This window comes from Neofelis nebulosa, chromosome 3 (genome assembly GCF_028018385.1).
Source record: "Neofelis nebulosa isolate mNeoNeb1 chromosome 3, mNeoNeb1.pri, whole genome shotgun sequence".
In the NCBI taxonomy this organism is placed as follows: Eukaryota; Metazoa; Chordata; class Mammalia; order Carnivora; family Felidae; genus Neofelis; species Neofelis nebulosa.
This window is the reverse complement of record NC_080784.1, coordinates 57,501,205-57,517,297: the sequence shown is the minus strand read 5'-3', so window position 1 is coordinate 57,517,297 and position 16,093 is coordinate 57,501,205. Positions and strand designations below refer to the sequence as shown.

The following is a 16,093-nucleotide window of genomic DNA, read 5'->3' as shown; positions in this document are numbered from 1 at the left end:
AAATTAAGAATAATTATTATAGACCCTTGTTATATAGGATATCAATCTCATAAAAGCTGGACAGAATTCTGAGGAATTTTCCTATATTATGTCATTTAACCTCCCATCCATTCCTCCGTTTTTAAACCGGGGTGGGGGGAGGTGAGTCAGAGCCAACTATATTATATCATTTTTCCAAGACCTTACAGCTTAATATGTGGAATCATTGGCATTCGATTCCCAAACCCATGATATCTAAAGTTTGGTGCTCTTTTCACTTCTCTGTGAAACCTTGACAGAGATTTTTTTAAACTAAATTAACATGAAGATTCTACAGTATATTCAATCCTGTATTAAAAATAATATGACTTAGGGGAGCCTGGGTGGCTCAGTCGGTTAAGCGGCCGACTTCGGCTCAGGTCATGATCTCGCGGTCCGTGGGTTCGAGCCTCGCGTCGGGCTCTGTGCTGACAGCTCAGAGCCTGGAGCCTGTTTCAGATTCTGTGTCTCCCTCTCTCTGACCCTCCCCCGTTCATGCTTTGTCTCTCTCTGTGTCAAAAAATAAATAAACGTTAAAAAAAAATTTTTTAAATAAAAAAAAAATAATGACTTTATGTAACTAAAGTTTAGAAATTTTGAAGTTTATTAGGTTGCTTTTTACATAAAGGAGGAGATGTTTGTCCTGAAATATAAACCTAAAAAGGATCAAAATAAAGAAATATATAAAAGGTATATTTATGTGCCATGATTTTTTTAGTTACATCATTATAATAACTAAAGGATTGCTAAAGTGTGCAGTGCATGGTAAAAATGTGCATGGTTCTCTCGTCTACAATTAAACAGTCAGAATTGCCACGTGGATCCAACCTGCCTGATAGTCTAGGAAGGGACAGACAGCTGGCTGCATGCATAGATCACCTAGTGTCTCCCTCCGTTCATGTGCATGCCTGTTTCTGGTTGTTTATGTTTATTGGCTGGTAACAATGTTTTTACTATTATTATTATTATTATTATTATTATTATTATTACTATAGTAATACTTATTATTGTTATCATTTATTTTAGAGTTAATATAGGTAAACTCCAAAACTGTTTTAATAGTCTCAGCTATCCTTTAATTGTTAATATTTACATTAAATAATAATTATTAATGATATTATAATTATCCTCTCATTTTAAAAAAGTGTCTTGGTTGGGCTGATGAATTATATTTTTATCCTAGACAGGGGGTACTTAGACAAAGACATACATGGTGGTCTGGCAAAATTTATGGACCCTTTTTAGAATTAAATTTTAAAGTGCATAAAATAAAATGCATAAAATTACAAAGGAAAGCAAACATATGAAACAGAATTATCAAAATAGTGATTTAGTAATCATTGTGCTCCGTTACTAAGATCTAGTGATGGGTTTAATACCTACTGTAATTTGAAGAGGGGATAATCAATATTTCAACATAGCTGTAAGGTGAGAAATATATTTGTAATTTCTATTGATGAAAAAGTCAGAAGTCCTAATTCTATGGCTTATGACTTATCTCCATTTTTGAAGGAAATGTTAATATTTAGTTCCTTAAAAATCAAGATATATTTTTTGCTAACACCAAAATCATATAGTTAACAACCTCTAGGTGTACGACATTGCCAGCTTTTATACCTTTTCCAACATTAGAACTGAGCTCCTTAAACTCACAAATTATATTCATTTTTGTATCTTTAGTAACAAATATAAAACATAACCCATTACACGTTGTCAATACATAGATCAATGAATGCATAAAAAATAAAGTCAGTGAAAAAAAATCGAGGATGTGAAAAAATTAATTGGGAAAAATTACACGATAGCAGACACAGCATAGAAGTTTCCAGATGAAGACTTTAGCTGTGGTGTGAGATAGATTATGGAAATGAAGGTGAGTTTTTTCCTAAGCTGAAACTTGTGCCACCGTCCACTTATTTGGCCTATTAGGACCTGCTTGGGCAATTGAAAAGATGGCCAGGGCTGACCTAGCTCCAGATTGACATCTTGCTAATCCACGTATTGTGAGATGGATGATATCGAAGTTAGGTCACAGGACCATTGTGACAAAGGGAAGATGCTCATCTTTTGTTTCTTCTCTCTCCCTACTTCCAGTCCCACTCACAAATTCAAAGGTACACTCTGAAGGGTTTAGTAGGCAGTGTTACCAAAGGAGTTACTCTGCGTCTGTGACGTTTGTTCTTTAGTTGGAAGTCTGTTCCAGAGACATCTTCACATCTTCTTCTCAGAAGCTGTCCACAGCGCTTCATCTTGCTGCTTTTGTACCTCCACCAGCTCTACCATCAATGGATTGAAGTTGTCAGAAGAAAAATGTGTTTTTCCTTTCCCATTTATGTGTATAAGGCTGTAACTGGTATTTCCAGAGGAAAAAAAAAAAATCAACAACAAAAAAAGGAAACAAAAAATATCTGGAGATTTACTATAGAAACAAAAAGGATTGAATTGAATATCCTTTTTAAATTTTTTTTATTAAATTTATTCATTTTGAGAGAGACAGTGACAGTGTGTTGGGGGGGGGTGGGCAGGCAGCACACTGGGGGAGGGCCAGAGAGAGGGAAACAGAGAATCCCAAGCAGACTCCCGCTGTAAGCACAGAGCCCCACCCAGGGACTGTGAGATCATGACCTGAGCTGAAACCAAGAGTTGGACACTTAATGAACTGAACCACCCAGACACCCCTTAACCGAACATCTGATGAAAAAACATTTAAGCATCCTTTAACTGTTCCCACTGGGTCTCAGCAGAAGTACAAGGACAGTTGTATTTCTTCAGCTTGTCAACAGTGATGATCTGAGAAAAAAACTGCCCAAATGATGTGGGTGCAGGGAGATAGTAGGAGACCACAGAACATAATGGAAGGAGGGACACAGTGAGGAAAAGACAATAGCCAGATGCTTAAGGCGTTTCATGAAAAAACATATTCTCTTATAATGAATGTTCTCAGCAGTCCTGGATGAGTGGATACATATGTATTTTTCCTTTATAACTGTATGAGTAATTTGTACTGGCATTGTCGATATGAGTAAGATAAGCTATTTCAGAGAATGATAGGTGATAGAAGTGATGTGGTGCATTGTAACAGAGGGGACTACTTTGGATAAGGTTGGGAGTAGGCAGGCATTTTTTAATAAGTGACAATTGAAGTGCAACCTGAATGATGAGAAAAGAGACAGCTGTATGAATAGTTGCCAAAAGAGCACGCCAGGCAGTGGGAAAAGCTTGGAATCATTGATTATAGGGTCGCATAGGGTCTAATTATAGCTTCTTATCAACTTGGTTCTCACTCTGTCTGTCATCTTTTAGTCACTGAAACAGTACTTGTCCCCCTTTAAGAACTGAGGAAAACTCTAAACAAGCATAGGGTATGGGAAAACTTCTATAAGTAAGAGAGAATCAATATGTATTCTAAATGACAGTGGGTTATAATAGGAAACACTCTGGTTTAGGAATAGTCCTAAGAAACTTAATGTGTATCATTTGCTTACTCTCAGCCAGGGTCTCCTAAGTTTTGGTGAGCACTTTGGATTTCAATCTAAGGGCAGTGAATTAATTCACTAAATGGCCTTAAGTGAAGAGTGCATGATTTGAGTTATGTTTTGAAAAGCCTACCTTGGATATTTGTGGAGAATGGATTATAGAAGGACGATGGGGAACCCTGGGGAACCAAGTGGGGATGCTTTTGTCATTGTCAGGAGAGACAGTGAAAGAGATGGGTGGACGGTAGTGCCCTTTGCTGAAAGAGCAAGCGGAAATTTATTCCAGCAAGTAGAGGAAGCTTCCAAAGTTCTGTTTGGAAATGTTAATTTTTAATCACAGTTTGGGCAACCTTTTCTGAAGAGGGTGAGCATTTGCTCCCCTTTCCTAAATTGACCTTTGGCACAGCCAAGACAACTCTTCTTTCCAAGAAGCTGTTTGTATGGTTGTTAATACCAGGTCTGGAGCCAGACTAAGGACATAAAGACTCCCGCTCTGCATGTTACTAGCTGTGTGTGACCTTGAACTTTCTGACGTATTAAATATTATATGCCTCAGTTTCCTCAGATAAAAAGGGGATGTAACTATCTTCCGTCTAATGGGGTTTTCAGAGATTAATTACATTAGTTAATGTAAAGCCTTAAAATAGGGCCCGGCACATTATAAGTGTGTGATACACATTAAGTTTCTTAGAACTATTCCCAAACCACAGTACTTTGTATTAACATCCACTCTTTAGAATATATATTCATTCTATATTATTTATAGAAGTTTCCCTGTACCCTATGCTTGTTTAGAGGCTTCTCCAATTCTTAAAGGAAACTGAGTGTTAAGGGGAGGCTATAATTAGTTGAATTATGATATTTTAGCTCTTTGTGCAATTCTTATCAATAGCATTTGGATGTTATGCAGTGAACTCAAGAGATCTACAAGTAGGTCCCCTGACCTGTATATACTGGAAGTTGGGCTATCATTGGAGACTTACCTTAAAGAATACTGTCTTGTTTTCTTTCCTCAGTAAGTTTAAGGTTATGAAAAGTATTCTTTTGTATTTTTTTCTACTTTCTTTCCACTTTTTTTTTTTTCAACTTTTTTTTTTTTTTTTTTTTTTTTTTTGGGACAGAGAGAGACAGAGCATGAACGGGGGAGGGGCAGAGAGAGAGGGAGACACAGAATCGGAAACAGGCTCCAGGCTCCGAGCCATCAGCCCAGAGCCTGACGCGGGGCTCGAACTCACGGACCGCGAGATCGTGACCTGGCTGAAGTCGGACGCTTAACCGACTGCGCCACCCAGGCGCCCCACTTTCTTTCCACTTTTAATTAGTTTAGTAAATCAATCATTGCTCTAAATGTAAAACCATAGAATTATAGAGCAGAACTGGGATTTTGGAATGCAAAAAAAATTGATATATAACCAATGTATAACTAAAAATACTGAGTTTCTAAGGCATAACTAAATAAAACATTTCATTATGAAGCTGGAAACAATTCATTTCATTATGCAGTGGGAAATATCATAGAAATATAAATAATCCTCAAGAAATGTCTGAATTTCAGCAGAGCCAAACCTGCTGAGGGGCCTTGTCACATTTGCACCACTTGGTATTTTTCTGAAGAACATTAGTGAGAATTTTGATGGTATATTGTTTATACTTCACAAAGCTATGAAACTCTGTGAGTTATTTCACCCCTAAGACCATAAGACATAATCATATATTAAAAAAACATAGGTAGGAACAGAGAGTATATTTGGTGACTGCTTTGACAGAAATATTGGTTTCAGAACAAAAGAGTTAAATTTGCCTCTTCTTGGTTTGGTCAGACACTACCTAGACATCACAGCTGAGAATGGGTGTTAATAGATGGAGAGTGACATGGATGATGAAGTCTCTAGTAATCATATCTGCATGAAAACCTGAAGAACCATTGACTTCAAATAATTAGATGGCTGTTATGTAGAAGAAAGGATTTATTCTTTTTAGCTTTGTGTGAAAGTTATAGGAAGACATACGAAGAAACAATTTTTCAAGCATAAATAATTGCTGAAAATACACGAGAAACATTAGACTGCAGAAATTCTCGAGTTCTTTGTTTTTCTGTTTCTTTTCTTTTTTTTTCCCCCTCGTTCCCCTGTCTATTCTAGAAAAAAAGCTATTACAAGGATGTCTAGTTACCAAGGAGAAAATATGGTCAAGTTGTTAAAGTGATTTCATTCTTCTATATGATTACATGGCTTAAAATTCACAAATAATATCATAAACTTACATGTTACAAAATTGCAAAGATAAATTTTGATCCCAATGATCTCTCACAGAGGTAAGTCCACCAGGAGATAGATCACAATGAACCCTCTCAAAAGCATCAATGTGATATAATTTAAGAGATTCCATTTGAAAAATTATGCATTCTAACTGTCTTTCTATAGAGGGAGAATCCAGAATCATTGGTCAAAAGTACGCAATAGTCCTAAAAGACCAGACATTTAAAAAATAGTAACAGCCTTTATTTATTTTAATGCTACAGTTTGTTGAATCATAATAACTATGTACACCCGAGGAAAAACAAAGACAAATTGACATCAGCCTCCAATGTTTTAACATATAACCATAATTGTAACTCAATGAAATAAACATACTTTTCTCTCTATCTCTCTCTTTCTCTCTCCCTTTCTCTCTTTTAATGTGGGCATAATAACCAGGATCAAAATAAGGAATTATATTAACAAGACTGTTTCATTTACTTATTCATAGATTTAATAAGTAGAGGCTAGAGCTTGCTGGTTTAATTTTCATTTTATTCAAATTTATATTTGCCCTTCCACAAATTCATTTTGCTGAATGGATTTCTATTTCCCAGTCAAGCTGGCAAAAAGGTTCCTTGGTACATTAGAATGTTAAATGGTATCAAGACAAAGTAAGTAAATAAAAATAATTAAAATGAAGAGTTTATCATCATCTAAATGCAAAGTAGTACAACACAGAGAAAGCCAATGCCATCTTTTCCCATTATTCATTTCACAGTTATTAATTGTGCCAGTATACATCACAGTAAAGAATGAGACATTTTGACAACAGGGCTGTGAATTGGAAAGACAAGTATGCACTTCAGCTGTATGGATGTATGTAATAATATAAAAAGTATAAATATTGTTAAAATTCCAAAACTAATGCTGAAAGGACTGAGGGTTATTTTAAAAACAAACTTTATTTTGGTAACAGTTTTAGACTTGCAGAAATGTTGCAGAGAGGTGCACAGAGTTCTCGTAACCTTAGAACAGATTCTCTTATTACTAACATCTTAACACTAGCAGGATTCATTTATTACGATTAAGGAAACAATACTGATATATTGTTATTAACTAAAGTCAATACTATATTAAAATTTATTAAATTCTTACCTCATGTCTTTTTTTCTGTCCCAGCATACATCCTAGAGTACCACATTACATTTAGTCATCATGTCTCCTAAGGCTCCTCTTGTGACACTTTCTCATACTTGCCTTCTTATTATTGATGACCTTGATAGTTTTGAGAAATACTGATTAGGTATTTTGTAAAATGTCCCTCTTTTGAGGACTGTTTGCTGTGTTTCTCATAATTAGACTGGAGTTATGGATTTTTGGGGGAAGGCCCTTTGAGGTAAAGTGCCATGTCTGTGACATCATATCAAGGGTACATAATGCCACCAGGACTTGTCAATATTGGTGTTGTCCTTGATCATCTAGCTAAAAGTGTATTTGTCTGGTTTCTCCAACTACGAAATTCTTACCTCTAACCCCACCCCCTTCATACTGTACTCCTTGGAACAAAGTCACTATGCCAACACTTACGGAGTTGAGAGGTATGTTCCACCCACTTGAGGGTAGGAAATCTATATAAATATATTGCTTCTACACAGAATATTTGTCTCTTTCAACTTTATTTGCTTATTTAATAATTTACTTATATCAGTATGGTCTCATGGAAACTTAATGAATACATTGTGTTATAATCTGATACTATCTTCTTTCTGTTCAAATTGTTTTAGCTGTGACTATTTGGGAACAGTTTCAGTTGGTTCCTGTGTCCCTTTGAATTATCTCCACTATTGTGGGTATTTGTTGTTAATTCTTATTTGCCTAATAAATAGGCAAGTATTTATTTATTTATATGCATTATCTTTTAGGGTAGTATTAGATGTGCAGCAAAATTGATAGGAAGGTATGGAGATTTCCCACTCTCACAATCTGTCATTTAATTGGTGTATTCAGATTATTCATATTTGAAGTGATTATTGATATGTTTATCATGTTTGTTGTCCATCTGTTGTGGTAATTTTCTCTTTCTACCTTCTGGAGTTTCGATTATTTTATATAATTTTATTTATTTCCTCTCAGGTGTCGGTTCTACTTCCTTTAAACTTTTTATTAGTTTTCCTAGAGTTTACATTATTAATTTTTAACTTATCTTCCTCCACCTTCAAACAATGACATATTGCTTTGTAAGTACCGCAGGATCTTTACAACAGACTGTTCTCAACTGTTCTCAACGCTCCCTTCCTTTCTCTTATGATATGGCTGTCACTTGTTTCACATCCATATGCTGTATTTACCCGATACACTACTCTTAATATTTTAAACAAGCCATTATGTTTTACATCAATTAAAAGTGAAGGAAAAATTTACCCTAATTTATTACTGCTCGGATGTTCTTCCTTCCTTTTTGTAAATTTGAGTTTCTTCACTATATCATTTTCCATCTCTTTGAAGAACATCTTTTAACATTTCTTGCTGGGTAGACCTCCTGGCAATGAAGTCCCCCTCAGCTGTTGTTTGTCTGAAAAAGTCATTATTTCTTCTACATTTCTGAAAAATAATTTCACTGGATATTGAATTATATGTTGCTAGTTTTTTTTTTCTTTTAATATTTTTTAGTATTTTACTCCAGTTCCTTCTTGCTTCCATGGCTTCTGACAAAAAGTCCTCTAAAGTCTTTTTCTTCCCTGGGTTTCCTGCATGGCTCAGTCAGTTAAGCATCAGACCTTAATTTTGGCTCAGGTCATGATCTCACAGTTTGTGGGTTCAAACCCCGTGTCGGGCTCTGCAGTGACAGTGCGGAGCCTGCTTGGGATTCTCTCACTCTCCCTTTCTCCCTGCCCCTTCTCTGTTCTTGTGCATGTGCACAACCTCTCTCTCTCTCTCAAAATATATAAACTTAAAAAAAATAAAAGTCATATCCCTGTTCCTCTATAGGTAACATAATGCCAAACTCCCTTGTAATATTGCAATTTATAAGAAATATATATTTGGTTATTCAGATATGATATATGTGAAGACATATAATGAGTTTCCTGAGTTCTGTGAGCTCCTCTAGCATTAATCAAACCCAAGGAGGGGGTATAGGAACCTCTGATTTATAGCCAGTGGGTCAGAAGCACCTGGACTTGTAATTGACACCCGAAGTGAGGGCCATTTGTGTAGGACTGAACCCTTAACCAGTGGAACCGTGCTATCTCTGGGCAGATAGTATTGGAATTGAGTTGAATTGTAGGACTCCCAGCAGGTGTTGGAGAATTGCACGATGGTGTAAGGAAAAACCTACATACATTGGATTTGGGCACAGAATTTTTACCCCTCACTCCTGCTCTGTTTTTTGTTTTGTTTTGTTTTGTTTTAAGATTTTCTCTTTGGGGCGCCTGGGTGGCGCAGTCGGTTAAGCGTCCGACTTCAGCCAGGTCACGATCTCGCGGTCCGTGAGTTCGAGCCCCGCGTCAGGCTCTGGGCTGATGGCTCGGAGCCTGGAGCCTGTTTCCGATTCTGTGTCTCCCTCTCTCTCTCTGCCCCTCCCCCGTTCATGCTCTGTCTCTCTCTGTCCCAAAAATAAATAAAAAACGTTGAAAAAAAAATTAAAAAAAAAAAAAAAAGATTTTCTCTTTATCTTCAGTTTTCTGAAATTTTAATCTGAGATGGGTAGGTATAGAGTTTTTTGGTATTTGTCCTGTCTGGTATTTTCTGTGCTTCTTGGGTCTTTTGTTTGGTATTTGACATTAATTTTGGGAAATTCTCAGTGATTATTAATGCAAATATTTTTCTACCATAATTCTCAGATTTTATTTTTATTTATTTTTCTTTTTTCTCATTAATTTTCATCTTTGAATATCAGTTGTGGAAGTCCCCATATAGCTTTAAGCCCACTGATTCTTTTCTTGACTATGTCCATTCTATTCATGAGGTTCAAAGACATTTTTAATTTCTATTAATGTTTTATTAAGTTTATTTATTTTGAGAGAGAGAGAGTGAGAGTGTGTGTGTGCACGTGTGTGTGCACATGTGTGTGTGTGCGCGCCAATAGGGGAGGGGCAGAGAGAGAATGTGTGTGTGTGTGTGTGTGTGTGTGTGTGTGTGTGTATGTGTGTGTGTGCAAGTGGGGGAGAGGCAGAGAGAGGGAGAAAGAATGTGTGTGTGTTTGTGTGTCTGTGTGTGTCTGTGTCTGTGCAAACGGGGGAGGGGCAGAGAGAGAGAGGGAGAGAGAGAATCCCAATCAGGCTTTGCGCTGTTAGTGCAGAGGCCAGTGCAGAGCTTGACTTCACAAACTGTGAGATCATGACCTGAGCCAAAATCAAGGGTCGAACTCTTAACCGACTGAACCCCAGGCACCTTCTATTAATGTTTTTGATTTCTAGCTTTTCCCTTTGATTCTTTCCCAGAGTTTCCACCTTTATTTTACATTTCCTATGTGTCCTGACATATTGTCTGCTTTTTCCATTAGAACTCTTAAGATGTTCGTTATTTTAAATTCACTTTCTGATAATTCAAAAATCTATGTTAAATCTGAAAATGGTTCTGATGCTTGCTTTGCCTCTTTAGACAGCTGCTTTTCTTTAACCTTTCAGCATACCTTTTAATTTTTTTTGTTGAAAGGCTGACATAATGTATAAGATAATAGGACCTGAGATAAAAGTAAGTCTCTACTATTAGGTTTTGTGTTTATGTGGCTAGGAATTGGACTGTATTCAATGTTGTTGTAGCTGCATATGCCAGAAACTTCAATTTCCTCTAGGTTCCCTGTTTTGGTCTCCCCCTCTGTTTTGGGCTTCTCTAAGAAAACTGCTGTTTAGGTAGAACCTTTGTCTTTCAGCTATCATCCACAATTTTTACACGTGAGCCCTGTTGGCATCATAGTAAGGGATGGGGGAAAGCAAATGTCCTGTAACTTTACAATTAAATCCCAGTCTTTTAGTGGGCCTTTCCCTGGAATATAACCTTCACGAAGCTTTCTTAGCTTCCTCTTACATGATACAAGAACATTAGAGTAGACTGGAATCCAGAGGGAAATGGCTTTTCCTCAAGGTGAATAAGTCTCTGGTAGTCTTTTTTTTTCCCTGGAGAGTAGGTATTTGTTACAGAAAACACTCTAGGCACATTTTACAGATGTTGCTTTTCCTCTCTTCCAGCAACTATTAGAGGGTCTTTCTTAGCTTTTTACCATAATGACATGGTTGGTACCTTCTCTCCTGGAGGTAAAACCTAGGAAAGGATGGGGATTCCTAAAGCCAGGGACTTGAAATCCAAGTATTTATGATTCTCATGCTACTCTATAGTTAATTTTCATCAATTCATCAAAATTATCTAATTATTACTTGTTTATAGCCCCTGTATCTTCTGCTCCAACTAAAGAGATCTTGGCTGTGGCTTTTTCTATTTGCCTGTCTCTCTAGATTTCTGGGTGATGGGTTCCCTTGCAGCCTCAATTCTCCGGTGGATCCAAGAAAAATTTGCTTAGCTTCATTCTTATAGTAAGGACAGGGTGACAACTTTCAGGCTATTTATAGGTTGAGGTAGAAACCAAAAATCCTTAATGTTCATTTTTTACAATTCATTTTTAGAGTAGTTATATTAGAGAAATTAAAACAAAAAATTTTAAGGTGTATTTATTTTTAGAGACAGAGAGAGAGAGACAGAGTGAGAGGCAGAGGGGCAGAGAGAGTGGGAGACACAGAATCCAAAGTAGTCTTGACATGAGGCTTGAACCCACGAACTGTGAGATCATGACCTGAGCCAAAGTTGGACGCTTAACCAACTGAGCCACCCAGGCACCACTATTAGAGAAATTTTAAAGGTCTAAAATGTTCATAGCATTTAGGAAGTCCAGAATACTCAAAACTTTAAATGGAAGTGATCTATTTTCCTAGATACATAAGGTTACTAATTTTTACACAAAATAAAAGTTTTACTGTATTTGATAAAATATTAGCCCAAAACTCTATGATTTTTATATTAAAATTGAAAATATAGTTAAATTCTCAATCAGTTGAATAAGTATACATGTATTTATGTACGTTTACTGTGTGCTAAGGACTATAATGGATATTTTCCAAGTAAATCTTATCCTCACCTTACAAATGTGTGAGATAAGCTTTATTATTCCCATTTTTTGGAGTAAGAGAGTGAGACACTGAAATTTGTGCTTTTAAAACTAATTATTTTATCTCTCTAAAGAATCAGGAATTATCTATTTCAGATATTTGGGATGGTAGAAAGATGTATGCTAATGAGTTTAGCCAAAGTCACATTTCTAGATTAGATCACTTTGCAATCAGAAATAGTATCTCCGATTACACGAGTATGTCTTGGCCATCTGTTCTTAAAGCATAGAGATAAAAGAGAAATCCTGATTATAAAGGTAAAATATTTTATTGTATTCTTACTCATTGATACCTATACTTATTATTAATATGAAATGTCTCCTTAGTACTTTTCAAAATACCAAAGGCAGTAAAGTAGAATAAATTGCATTGTTGTACACTTGACACCCTTAACATGAAATGATAAATATAATGCAAAGCTTTGTTTGTTCCATGACTAAATGAAGATAAATCTTTTTTTTCTGCATTTAATAATAAGCTATCCAGTCTCCTATCTGTGTCCTATAAAGTAGTGTGTTTCAAATGTAGTTGTAATTTTTAAAAACTTTTGACTGTAGGCTTCAACAATCAAAGTTGCTTTCCCGTAAGTAAATTATTTTCAGAGTACAGTGTAGATACCAGGAAAACACAATGATCTATTGTCTTTCATGTATACAATTTGTTGAATAGGATGCTCTAAATTAAGAGCTTGGAAAACATCTTTGCTGGTATTTGAAATAATTAGGTGTGAAAGTCATGATCCAAGACCCTTTTAAGATTTAGATTTTAAGTGCTTTCTCTTCTACTTGTCAAGTCCTGACATTTTATGCTTTGGTATTTAAAGAAGTGGGGATTCCATTCTTCCCCCAAACACTGCAGACAAATTATACTTAGTCTCCATAACCAGTACTATAAAAGCAACCCGGTTTGGATACTCAAAAGCATTGACAATTTCCTGTGAAAAGGTATTTGCCCACCCATATAAGAACAGGTCTTTATATTTAGATAAAATACTTTGATTAATGATTTTTACTGTGAAATTTTCCATTGGGAAAAGTATTATTGTTCCTTTGACCAGTAAATCCAACTATTACCAAGCATCCTTTTTCTAGGTTTTAGGCATCTTAAATTCAGTGTCCCAAACTCAACTCATCTCTGTCCCTTACCTTCCAACTCATCTCTGTCCCTTACCTTCCCCCCACAATACTTAAATTAATAAAGTATAAAAGACTTCATTGGAAGTGATATTATAAAGTTACTTGTTTATGTTTTTTAAAATGTTACCTTCCTAGTATGTAAGCTTCTCAAGAACCTGAAGCTTTCTCTGCATTAGTTGCTAATAAATCTCAAATACTTAGAACAGTACCAAGCACGTAGTAGATGTTCAATTAATATTTGTTCAATGGATGCCTCCTCCTACTAGAATATAAGGTCTCTGAACTCTACAATTTTGTCTGCTGACAGTTATATTCTAGTGCTACAGTAGGCATTCACTAAATACCTGTTGACTGACCAGCTAAATGGTAGATTGAATAAAATTATACTAGTATTAAAATATTGACAGTGGAAGGGGAACATGGAAAAATATCCTCTACTATCTCTAAGCAATAAATGTGATTTACCAATGATCCATTTTATATAATTTACTTGTTAGATTATGATACAACTGAAAATAAATTTGTTATATTTTTGGTTGCACAATGATGTGTTACCTTTTTACTAAATTTTCCTGAAGATTGAATTAACTTAAAACATCAACTCAGCTATTAAGACAGACCAAAAAACATATTTGAGCCTTTCAAGCATGAAGTTTGCATATTACAATTGCCTTCACCATTTAGGGCAAATAATATTTCAGATAAAAATTTTAAATTGTCACTGTGAAAGGCTTTTCAAATTCCAACAATACTAAAAGTAGAAAAGACCTCACTGAAGGTAATGCTGAGGTCGTAGCTACGTTTGCATACATATGGTTTGATGCATTGATGACTTTAATTATTATGAAAATGATAATAATACCTGAATTCAGCATATGTTTATACAGAGACATTTTAGGAGTTTGAAATAGATGACTGAGTCATGCTATAGCCTAATCATTTCTTAATTATGAACTAACTCTGTATCCTCAGAATTAATTCTGGGCATGGTGCTCTGCTGGTGTTTATTTTGTTAGTACTTACATAAAAGCACCCGGGTGACATAAAACTTGGAGAAAGAATTGACACTATTTTGGTTTCTTGTCACTATCATACTTATCATGACAAAAGATCTTCACTTTTTCTCTCTAATCCTCATTTCATCTTTCTGTGTTATATGTTTCCCTTTAGACATAGCACAGTGAGCTCAGATTAATAAGAAAATAGAGTCACAGTTTAAGATAATATTGATTCTGGAGAACAACTGAGGATGCTATGTTTTTTCCTTGAAGAATTGATAGGGTGGAAATCTAGAGGCACCATATGATGTCCTTCTGAAGAAAAGTTCAGGGGGTCATGAAACCCAGGCTTTATACCCCCAGAAAACTGCCAAGTGTATGGATTCTCCTTCACCAGGGGGCCAGGTGATTCTTGAAGGTTAATATAATATGTTTTTTTTTTTTTGACATGATCTTTCTTTGCTTTTAAATTTTCACAGAAATGGTGTCCACTTCTATACTAAGTTTTCTTTATTGTTTTTATCTTTCCCCTTAGGAATCACAAAGAGAATACTTTGAGATGGGAAAAAAATCTCAGAAAATTTGTCATTTTTGTAAGATGCTGATCTCCTGAATATTTCTCCAAGGTACGCTGCTGCATAGCAATCAGGGATAAGGAGGGCTTTCCTGCTGAGTTAACATATTTCTGTTGTGATGGGAAAAGTAAAAATTACAGTAATTTTGAGGGTCACTAATGCAACTATTCTACCTCATATGCTTAAACAGAAATATAGTATGTGAGCTGGATTATGGCTACTGCTGAGTTCTTACCCCTGTTTGATTACAGGGAGGCTTTTACCAAGCAGTTAATCTTCTTTAACTAAAATAAACTCTTAACAGTGTTGTCCTGTATTCATAGGAGAATAGTTTGCTACTGATCTCTCTGGTTGCTAACAGAAATTTCAGTTTACTGACAATTAATTCTGGTCGGAATGTTAATGGAATTTATGAAGTAACAGTATAGGGGAAAAAAGCTAAAACACAATGTTTTTTTTTTCTATCTTTTTCAGCGACCCAGACATGTGTCCGATCTAAATAAGGAGGCATCTTCAGAAATTCTTCACAAACACCCCCAAGAAATCATAAAGTGAGGGTCTGTGACCTTTGCCTTTGCAAAGAAAAATATGTAGATCTTCCCACTGACCGAAGAATGAAAATCTCATTAAAAACTTGTTTCAGAGAGATTGGAGCAGGGAGCAGATGTCAGTAGAACTACCAAATTGTATGTTCCTTTTGTTACATGAATGTAGTTATTTAAAATAAAATGTTGATGCTATTATAACATGAGTATGATAGTATCCTTTTTTTATTTATTTGCAGATAAATTCCATACAGACATATATGTAATAAAAGTGACTATTACTCTATGACACAATTTCATTCTGTAAATTGTGTGATCAATGTAACTTTAGCATCAGGAAGAAATGGTCTTATCTGGGATGCTGAGCATCAAGCCACTCGATTGTTTTGTCTTTTTTATTCTCAAAATAAAAACCAGACCACTATTTAGTTACCGTTTACCAGGACTTACTCTTTCCCTGACATTTTCACTTTTGCAGATCTCCTCACCAATCTTGCCTCAGTGTTTGTCTTTATTTATAATGATCTACACAGACACCTTGTAGAGTGACTATATGAGTTTCATTAAAATGATACATGGTAAATCATCCTGTGCTCTCAGGAGTTGAGATACTAATACAGATACAGAGGATAAATTAATATGCTCAAGGTCTTGGCAATCACAGCCAATATCACACCAGATGAAAGATAATGCCATCAGTTTCTAAGGCAATGAGTAAGGTCAAGATTAAGATTGTGGCCAAAGCCTGGCCTTCGGTTTGGGAATGGTAACCACAGCCTAGACATTTGACGACAGAATCCTTCACAATGTATTTTTCAAATATTTGAATTTGTTTATTAAAATTAAGATATTTTATATAGGAACTCAGATTTCCAGATTCTGTTGAAAAATTTTGAGATCTAAAAATAGGAGCTGAACTCAGTACACCCCCCTTCCTGCTTCAA

At 35.6% G+C, this 16,093-nt stretch overlaps 1 protein-coding gene and 1 long non-coding RNA gene across 6 annotated transcripts in view; both read left to right on the top strand.

Annotated features, from left to right (window-relative positions):
- The window catches only part of GALNTL6 (polypeptide N-acetylgalactosaminyltransferase like 6), a 1,200,276-nt gene that overhangs the window by 406,950 nt on the left and 777,233 nt on the right, over positions 1 to 16,093 (top strand). The window lies entirely within an intron of this gene.
- LOC131506862 (uncharacterized) lies at positions 6,555 to 15,355 on the top strand. 3 transcript variants are annotated; one of them, XR_009259194.1, is made up of 4 exons: positions 6,555 to 7,332; positions 14,303 to 14,434; positions 14,565 to 14,655; positions 15,079 to 15,355. It is a non-coding gene; the product is annotated as an uncharacterized LOC131506862 (long non-coding RNA). The 3 variants fall into 3 exon arrangements; XR_009259192.1 differs by having other exon boundaries at positions 14,303 to 14,447; XR_009259193.1 differs by lacking the exon at positions 14,303 to 14,434 and having other exon boundaries at positions 6,960 to 7,332.